We start from the raw sequence: 8,599 nt of genomic DNA, 5'->3' as shown, positions 1-8,599 counted from the left end.
TTGCCCTAACAGCTTTGCTGCCTGCAACGGACTTCTCTCTCTTGGACGGATCCTACTTCCTTTGTGCAGCTTTGCTTGGTAGATCTCATGGCCCTGGCATTTCTAATACCTTAGGTTCTCTACTGCAACCCAGACTTATAGCCTTATTCAATGGCCTCTTAGGTCCTCCTTCCCTCTCAGGGCCTTCACATAGGGACTTCCCTACTACACAATGGCCACCAGCCTCAGAGACTTTCTGAAACCACAAAGAATCCCAACCCTTCCATTTGGGAGCCATGTGGGGGGACCAACAGGCAGCATTGGAACTCATGGAACACAGATGGACGGTTGGCAAAGCCATGCCTGAGAGCCTTGGAGAGGCAAAACCCCAGGAATACGTGTAGCCAGTGGCTTTTCTTTGTCCCGCCCAGTCCCGCAGCCACTTATAAAATAATTACTCAGAGGCTTATATTAATAGTTTGGCCGGTGACTCAGGCTTCTTATTAACTAGCACTTACAACTCAAATTAACCCATTCCTATTAGTCTACATATTGCCATGTGGCTGTTACTGGTCTGCTGGCATCTTGCTCCTTGGGCAACTGGATGGTGTCTGCCCTGACTGCCCTTTTTCTCCTGTATCTCTGCTTGGATTTCCCACTTGGCTCTTATCTTGCCTTTCCATAGGCCAAAGCAGCTTTATTTATTAACCAATGGGAGCAACACATATTCACAGCAAGACATCCCACAGCAACTACATGTCCTGGGGACCTCATGCTGTTACTGATTGCTGTCTTCTCGGTCACCACATCCCTCATAATCTATGGGGTATATGAAAACTCTCAGAGGAATTTCTGGCCCCTCGCTGGGAAGTGTCACTGGTACTTAAAATAACAGTGATTGACTTTTTCCAAGCACTGCTGCCGAAGCAGATTAATGATTCAACCCCCACCCTTCGAAAGAATTTAGACATGCAGAATTGTTAGTGAGGTTAGGTTAAGATGCTTTTGTTAATGACTTTGAGGTAGAAAATCTTAGAGAACAATTTAAAGTTTATAAAGACACACTCTTAATAGTTGAACAAGGAACTCATTGAGGTCAGGGAATAAAACAATGGCAACCTGGCTATTGCTGGCTGATGTACCTTTCTTGCTAGGATGGGTTGGTGATCAAAGGCAGTAATTAATTCCTTGTACCCACTTCTGCCCTTAGCTTCCTGTTCTAAAAACTGTTGATAAGTGGTTATGCACCTGAGGATTTAAAATAGAGCTGACTAGTTGTTTTTCACATATAAAAGTTTAAATTTATGATTCCTTTAAGATTTTTTTTATAAGATCACCCTTTGAGACAAATAATAAAACGATTGGTCCTTTCTTTGTAACTGCAAAATGCAGCCTGCTAACAAAAGAACTGGCTGATAAAAATACCATGCTTGCTTACACTCTGTTAATCTATGACAAGTTGCTTGGGCATGAATATATGTGGGTTCTTGGGACAACTTGTTTTTCACCTGAAATACATGAAATGTTTAATCATGTAAGGGAGATGAAAAACATGTTGTTTTTTTTACTTGTATTCATTGCAATCATTCACTTAAAAAACAAAATGTAACCACATTGTAACTTTTATTTTGCTGGAAAGATTTTGTTGGCGTATATAAGCTGTAAGGGAAGAAAATAAAGACAGGAGAGAAGGAAAACACCAGGAAAGATGTAGAAAGAAGACATCAGGAAGCAGCTAGAAGGAAGACATCAGGAAAGGCAGAAGGGAAACGTCAGGGTAGAACAGAACAGAAAAAGAACAGAGTAAAAAAAGCAACAGAAAGAATAATAAAATGAAGAACTAAGCTTTGGCCCTCAGAAAAGTCCTTGTGTCTGTTTGTCTGTCCAGTAGTTCGCCTACTCTGCATCTCCTCTTCAGTTTCTCTGACCAGCTGAAGGCTTGGCATTCATCAGCACCCTAGGTGAGATTTTGACATGTGGGAGGCCGGTGAGTGAGTGAGTGAGTGTGTGTGTGTGTATTTGTGTGTGTGTGTGTGTGTGTGTGTGTTTGTGTGTGTTTCCCTTTTTCACCAGCCCCAGAGAGTTAAGTTTTACTCCCTCAGATAGAAGTCAAGTTGAATGGTTAGTTAGCTGACTCAGTGTATCGCCCACTATCCCTGAGCTGCTGGAGGCTGGTCCTCATGGCAGCAATACTTTTACTCTGTGTCTTTAAGGTGCAAGGAGATTTCAACATGTGCTCCTGTAATGAGAAGTTTTAAGTGTCATCTTACCATAACCTAGAACCATCTGAGAAGAGAGCTGCAATTGAGGAATTGTGTAGATCATGCCTCTAAGTGTGCCTTGGTGTGTGCGTGGAGGGGTGGTGAGGCTGGGGAGGATAGTCTTGATTGTTAATTGACTTGAGAAGACCCACTCTGAATATGGGCAGCACCATTTCTTGGACGGATCCTGTACTGTGTAAGAGTAAAGAAAGCTAGCTGAGAGAAGAGCAAGCAGGCAGCATGGGTGCATCAGTTTCTCCTATGGTCTCCATGTGTTTGTGCTTTGATTAGCTGCTGAGAGTTCCTCCCTTGGCTGTCTCTCAGTAATGGACAGTGACTGGGAATTGTGAGATAAAATAAGTCCTTCCTCTCCAAAGTGACGTTTTGTTAGGGTGTTTTACTCCAGTAACAGAAACGGAACCAGGATAGCTGCTAAGGGTTTGAATGCAACAGAAGAAGGCCTTTTCCCTAGAGCCCCAGTCAAAAAGACAGCCATTTATCTTTCTGAGAGGAATGATTGGTTAAAATCTGGCAAAGGGGAATTTGTTCAACATGCTGGGACATCTGGCTTCCTGCCAAATTCCAGGGGTCTGGTCCACTGACTGCAGTCAGCGGCACTTTGATCTGATAACCTCATTCATCTGAGATCCTCCTTATTCTCCTATGCCTGTTCCTTTAGGACAGAAGTCGAGCATTTATAGAGTGAAAGCTCTGATACAGTCACACCTAACCCATTGCCCGCTGTGCTGTGCCCCAGAGAACTCAGCATCCAGCCTGCATGCAAACAGACTTTCCTAAACAGCAGAGTGACAGCAGGCCCAAGGGAGATGAAGAGCTGCAGGGATTGAGGGTTCCACTCCAGTGCCTCCGGCTGTTATTTCAGAACTCTTCTTATTTGGTTATTGTCACCCAAGCAGATATTCCTTGGTCTGTTTTGGTCTAACAGTAAATGAAATGACCCCCTAGTCTCTGTTCTTACTGTACCTTGTCCTCTAGTTTGGATATGGCTAATAAAGCAAAATAATTTTCTCCTCCACTCAAAGCAATCAGTGCAGTGCATCTTGCATGATCTTTCAGAGGTTTCAGCACACAGTGATTTACTTTTTCTCAACTTGTATCTGCCATGGAAAATCTGCCAGAAATATGGCATGGTATGAATTCTTATAGCAGTATCCATTCCCAGCAGTCACTTTCTTTTTATAAATGGGGAAAACAATCTCAAATGCTCATATTTGTCAATTCTTCTACATAAACAGCAAAGTGGGAGTGGGTGGGTGTCAAGACGGCATAGTCCTAGTATCTCACAGTCATAAAACTAAGCAAAACAACATGTTTGTATAGATAAACATGTCTAAGTTCTCTGCCATGATTACGAATGTCTGAGCATATACAACACAGAAACATCTGATTTACCTTTTTCAATGCTAATATTTATTGACTTGAATGGAGTAACTCAAAGGATACACTAAATGACCCATATCACCATCACTTACTGACCTCTGAGTGATCACACAGGGACTCAAAATCATTCACTTACTTGCCAGCCTGGGCTAGAGAGTGTAGATGTAACCAACCGTCTTATTAAATAAGAAACACAGAACCAATGTAAAAGAGAAAGCCAAGAGGTCAGAGCTCAGAGCTAAAATCTCACCCTTCCTCCTGCGGTGGTCCTAGCTTCCTGAAAGAGAGCTATTTCCTGTGTGTCTGTCTTTTCATAGTATTTTGTTCTGCCTTCTCATTGGTTGTAAACCCAGACACGTGACTGCCTCGTCACTGTCTGTATGTACAGCCCTCTAGGTCTTAAAGGCGTATGTCTCCAATGCTGGCTGTATCCCTGAACACACAGAGATCTATGGGATTAAAGGCGTGTGCTGCTGCCGCCGGCGCGCCACCGCCGCCGCCGCCGCCGCCACCACCACCACGCTCTATCTATGGCTCTAATAGCTCTGACCCCCGGGGCAACTTTATTTATTAACATACAATTAAAATCACATTTCAGTACAATTAGAATATCACCACATTTCCCCTTTTCTATTTTAATAAAAAGAAAAAAAAGCAAAAGATTATAACTAACATAAGAAAAACTATATACAAAAGTACAATAACTATATACAATATATACAAGTAATAAATACCTAAACAATGTCTAGTCCATTTGTATTTGACAAATCAGAGAAAATAATTCCATTATCTATCCTATTTTGGTAAATCCAAGATGTATCTAGTGCACTTTCTATCCTAATAATTTTCAACTATAAGTAACTAATCTTCAACAATAACTAACTAATCTTCAACTCCCTCAGAGACCCAAGAAGGAAATAATATTAGCTAACAAAAATAAAAACAGGAAGTGCATGCAAGCAACTTCCAAAAAAATTGTGAGTTGACAGAAACAACCAGCTGCCTGGACAGTCACTTGAGGTTTCTCCACAGTGTTGGGGCATCATCTTCAGCCTATAGGCTTAGCGTATCTGACAGACTCATTTGTGAAGTAGGATGTACACAAGGTCAACAGTTCAACCTCACATTGGGTGAGAGAAGTCCATGTACCAGAAACACCTGAATTCCACTAGTGTCCTGTCATGATTCAGGATTTTAAATTCTGGAAATTGTTGACAGTTTTTGAATTCAGTTGTCCATTCTTCTTGGCTGTGTATATATGGCTTCATCTCAGCATCCCCTCCTTCTCCACATCCCTCTATTAAATGCCAGTCTACTATCAAGAGGCGTGAGCTTTCAGCTGCTGTTCCATTGTACAACAGAAGCCATCGGCCCTCTGCCTGTTAAGCTGCCTTCGAAGAAAAGGGCACTGTACCTTTTCCGGATTGCGAAGGCCACTTCAGGGATGGGGCCATATTGTCCTGGCCTCAGAAGATGCCTTTTGATAAAGCCATAACCACACTTGTTTTGGCAAGAATCAGTAGTCCTTTGTTTCGTGTTCTGTCTGTCCATTTTGTCCTGTTGATTCGAGGATACTTTGTTGTCCAGTGACTAACTTTTGCCACAATGAAAGTTGACTCCATATGCAGTTTCATCAATGGCCATATTTTCTCTGAAGTAGATTGGTACTGCCAGGAGCCGACATGTCTCAAAAAAGAAAAATTTTCTAAGTTATTAAAACATTTTAAATGCCATATTCTGTAGATCTCTGAAGGGTTTGAAGATGACCTGTCTAAAACATCTCTGCTCAATTTTTTAAAACATATCTAATATGACTACAAGTTCTATTGTAATGTCTAAATACTAACTTTCATTTCTTTATATCCTAATAGTTGGTAATAATAACATTCAAGGATCAGAAAATTGCATTACATTGTTAAATGAATGGTATAAATACAATTAGAAATATACATATAGCATTTTCTAACAATATCAGTTTCAAATTTGTATAAAACAATCCAATCCAATGTAAAGTATTTAAAACTAGTAATTGTCTTTTTATTTTCTTTCTTTCCTTCTTTTTTTTTTTTTTTTTTTTTTTTTTTAAACAAGAACCTTAAATCTAATCTCCTTTGCTTGGCCTTTTTCCTAACCCTTGACAACAACTTGTAACCAACCCCCCTAAACAATGAAAATTATCCCAGACCCAAAACCCATTAAAAAGACCAAAAAACCACCCGCCCCACACCACCTCTTTGGGAATGGGGGCGTCGTATTCTTAAAATGGCGCTGTGGCTGCTGGCTCCGCCCACTTCAGCTTCCCAAAATGGCAGTGGTATGTTTTCCACCAGCTCTGGGAGCCATCCTGGGTCTATGCTTTTATCAAAGCAGCATGTAGCCCAGAAACCTCTTTTTTTGTTTTGTACTAGCAAAGGCTAAATCCACCACACAGCTTAATGTGCCACTTGCAGAGGCCTCATTCCCGCCAAACTGCAGGTCGAGCACACATGCCAGGAACCTGCCATAGTAGCTTAAACACGCAGGCTGCCACTAGCTTGAGAGAAACAACTAGGAACTGTTTTTAGATCCGTTTTTAGAATCTTTTTTTCTCAGGTTTTAGGTGGAAACTCTTGCCAACACGTTGGGCACCATTTGTAACTAGAGTTTTCCTGCTTTGCCCACAGTCAGGACAAATCTTTGTCACCCGCCAGTCCCACAGCCGCTCAGACCCAACCAAGTAAACACAGAGACTTATACTGCTTACAAACTGTATGGCCATGGCAGGCTTCTTGTTAACTATTCTTATATCTTAAATTAATCCATTTCTATAAATCTATACCTTGCCACATGGCTTGTGGCTTACTGGAGTCTTCACATGCTGCTTGTCATGGCGGTGGCTGACAGTGTCTCTCTGCCTCAGCCTTCTGCTTCCCAGAATTCTCCTCTCTCCTTGTCCCACCTACTTCCTGCCTGGCCACTGGCCAATCAGTGTTTTATTTATTGACCAATCAGAGCAATTTGACATACAGACCATCCCACAGCAAGAGAGTGACATGCTGCCAAGAAGAACCAAAAAGTAAAATAAAAATAATTCATTTAACTGAGGACACAGAAATCAAGTTTCATGGGCTTTATCCATCAGATTTGTAGTCTATCTTTCCCCTGCCCCTAACTCATCTCTCATCCTTACTTCATTCCTTCCCCATCTTAAACTGAGATAATATATCATTTTAATCACTTTTTTCCATATTCTCTGAACTCCACTATGGCTATACCTACTTGGGAAAAACCTCTCTGTGATTAAATTCACTTTCTACTGGTTTTCGTGAGCCTCAGTGTCCCCAGGAAAGCAGACAGCTAAGTGAAGTGGGAAATGTTTCTTTCTACATTCCGTCATTCACCTTTTGAGTCTCCACACTGCTCATTGACCTTACTCTCCTCTATCTTCTGATCCCAGGCACTATGTCATAGAGAAATGTTTCATGGTTTCTCTGTTTTCTCTTAAAATTGTTAAAACCTCTTTAATAAGCTCTTTCATCTTCTGAGAAGATAGCAATCCAATGAGACTCCACAAGGGCTCACCCCTGACCTGCCTCTGTCTAACCACTTTGCCCCTAACACCGCCATCCTTCAGTGTTGGGGCCCAGACCCTTTCTGCTACTCAGGTTATACCAGCAAGTCTACCTTCCCTGTTTTGCATACTCTTTGGTTTGCTTTGTTTTGAGACAGGGTCTCTATGTATCTCTGGCTAGACTTGAACTTACAGTGATCCTCCTGCCTCTACCACCAGAGTTAGGGATTACATCATGTGGCACCACACCCAGCTGGCTTTTTTAGTTTTCTTCTCCTCCTCCTAATCTAATCATCATCTGGAGTTGAGTGTGTACATAGGTCAGGGAGAGGCAGAGGTGGGTGAAACACTTGTGAAACAGGGGTGGTGGACTACAGAACTTCCATTTTCCTACAAGTTTACTACAGACACCTAACCCTCCATTCACTATTAGTTACTGACTAAAATCCAAAACCCTACAAGTGAAGACAATAGATATTGAAGGAGGATTAAGAGCAGAGTTAATTCTGATGACAGTCCTTGTCATTTCATACCCAGAATCTTAACCCTGAAGATACCCAGGAAGCTGAGGCCCATTGCTCAGGTAGGAGTTTAAACAGTTGTGTGCACTTCTCTGACAACTAAGCACCTATTCACAGCTGCAAGATTTTTGCCTACAAAAGCTATGCCTCTGGACCGGAAACCATTGCCAGATGACTACAAAGACTCTCTTTTCCTCTAGCTCCTACCAACCAGAAGAAATTCACAGTTTAAGGTTTTCTAAAGAAAATTAGACTTTGAGTGTTCTTTCCTGAATACTTTCTAGATAAGTCAGTGGATCACCTGAACAGTTATTTTCTACAGAATGACAGCTACTGTTGTTTTGCTTCTATTTTTGTCTGCATTTGGGTAGGATCTGTGTTTGGTTGAAGGATGTATTTAAAACACCATGAAAACCTGAGGACAGTGTGTAGTCAGTACAAAAGCAACCTCTATCCAAGAGCATGCAAGCTTGCGGTTACTGCAGCCACTGAGAGCTGCAGGCCTGAGTTACTGCAGCCACTGAGAGCTGCAGGCCTGAGTTACTGCAGCCACTGAGAGCTGCAGACCTGAGTTACTGCAGCCACAGTCTGAGAACTGCAGGCCTGAGTTACAGCATTCACACATACTCTGGATCTAGATTCTATAGTCACTTAACAAGGTGAATTTTCTAGAGCCACCCTAATTTCTACACAATGCCAAGAAAAATGAACAAGACCAAATGTAAGAAGTTAGGAGGTGACAAGTGAAATAAAGAAGAACCTCATTTTAAAGGCCATTTTAAACCCTCAGACACACAGGACATAACTTATGAAATTTATATGCAAGATCCACTCTGTGTTAAAATGAAAAACATCAATACTCACGAGTTCTGAGACATGTTTATATA

General features: G+C 41.7%; 1 long non-coding RNA gene across 1 annotated transcript; it reads left to right on the top strand.

The window, feature by feature from the left end:
* The first annotated feature begins 1,545 nt into the window (after positions 1 to 1,545).
* Positions 1,546 to 3,276, top strand: LOC119087546. The gene is made up of 2 exons (XR_005091012.1): positions 1,546 to 1,940; positions 2,920 to 3,276. It is a non-coding gene; the product is annotated as an uncharacterized LOC119087546 (long non-coding RNA).
* The last annotated feature ends 5,323 nt before the right edge of the window (positions 3,277 to 8,599 follow it).

The sequence above is a fragment of the Peromyscus leucopus genome, chromosome 3 (assembly GCF_004664715.2).
Source record: "Peromyscus leucopus breed LL Stock chromosome 3, UCI_PerLeu_2.1, whole genome shotgun sequence".
In the NCBI taxonomy this organism is placed as follows: domain Eukaryota; kingdom Metazoa; phylum Chordata; class Mammalia; order Rodentia; family Cricetidae; genus Peromyscus; species Peromyscus leucopus.
The sequence above is the reverse complement of the archived record's forward strand: the minus strand, read 5'-3'. Positions and strand labels throughout refer to the sequence as shown.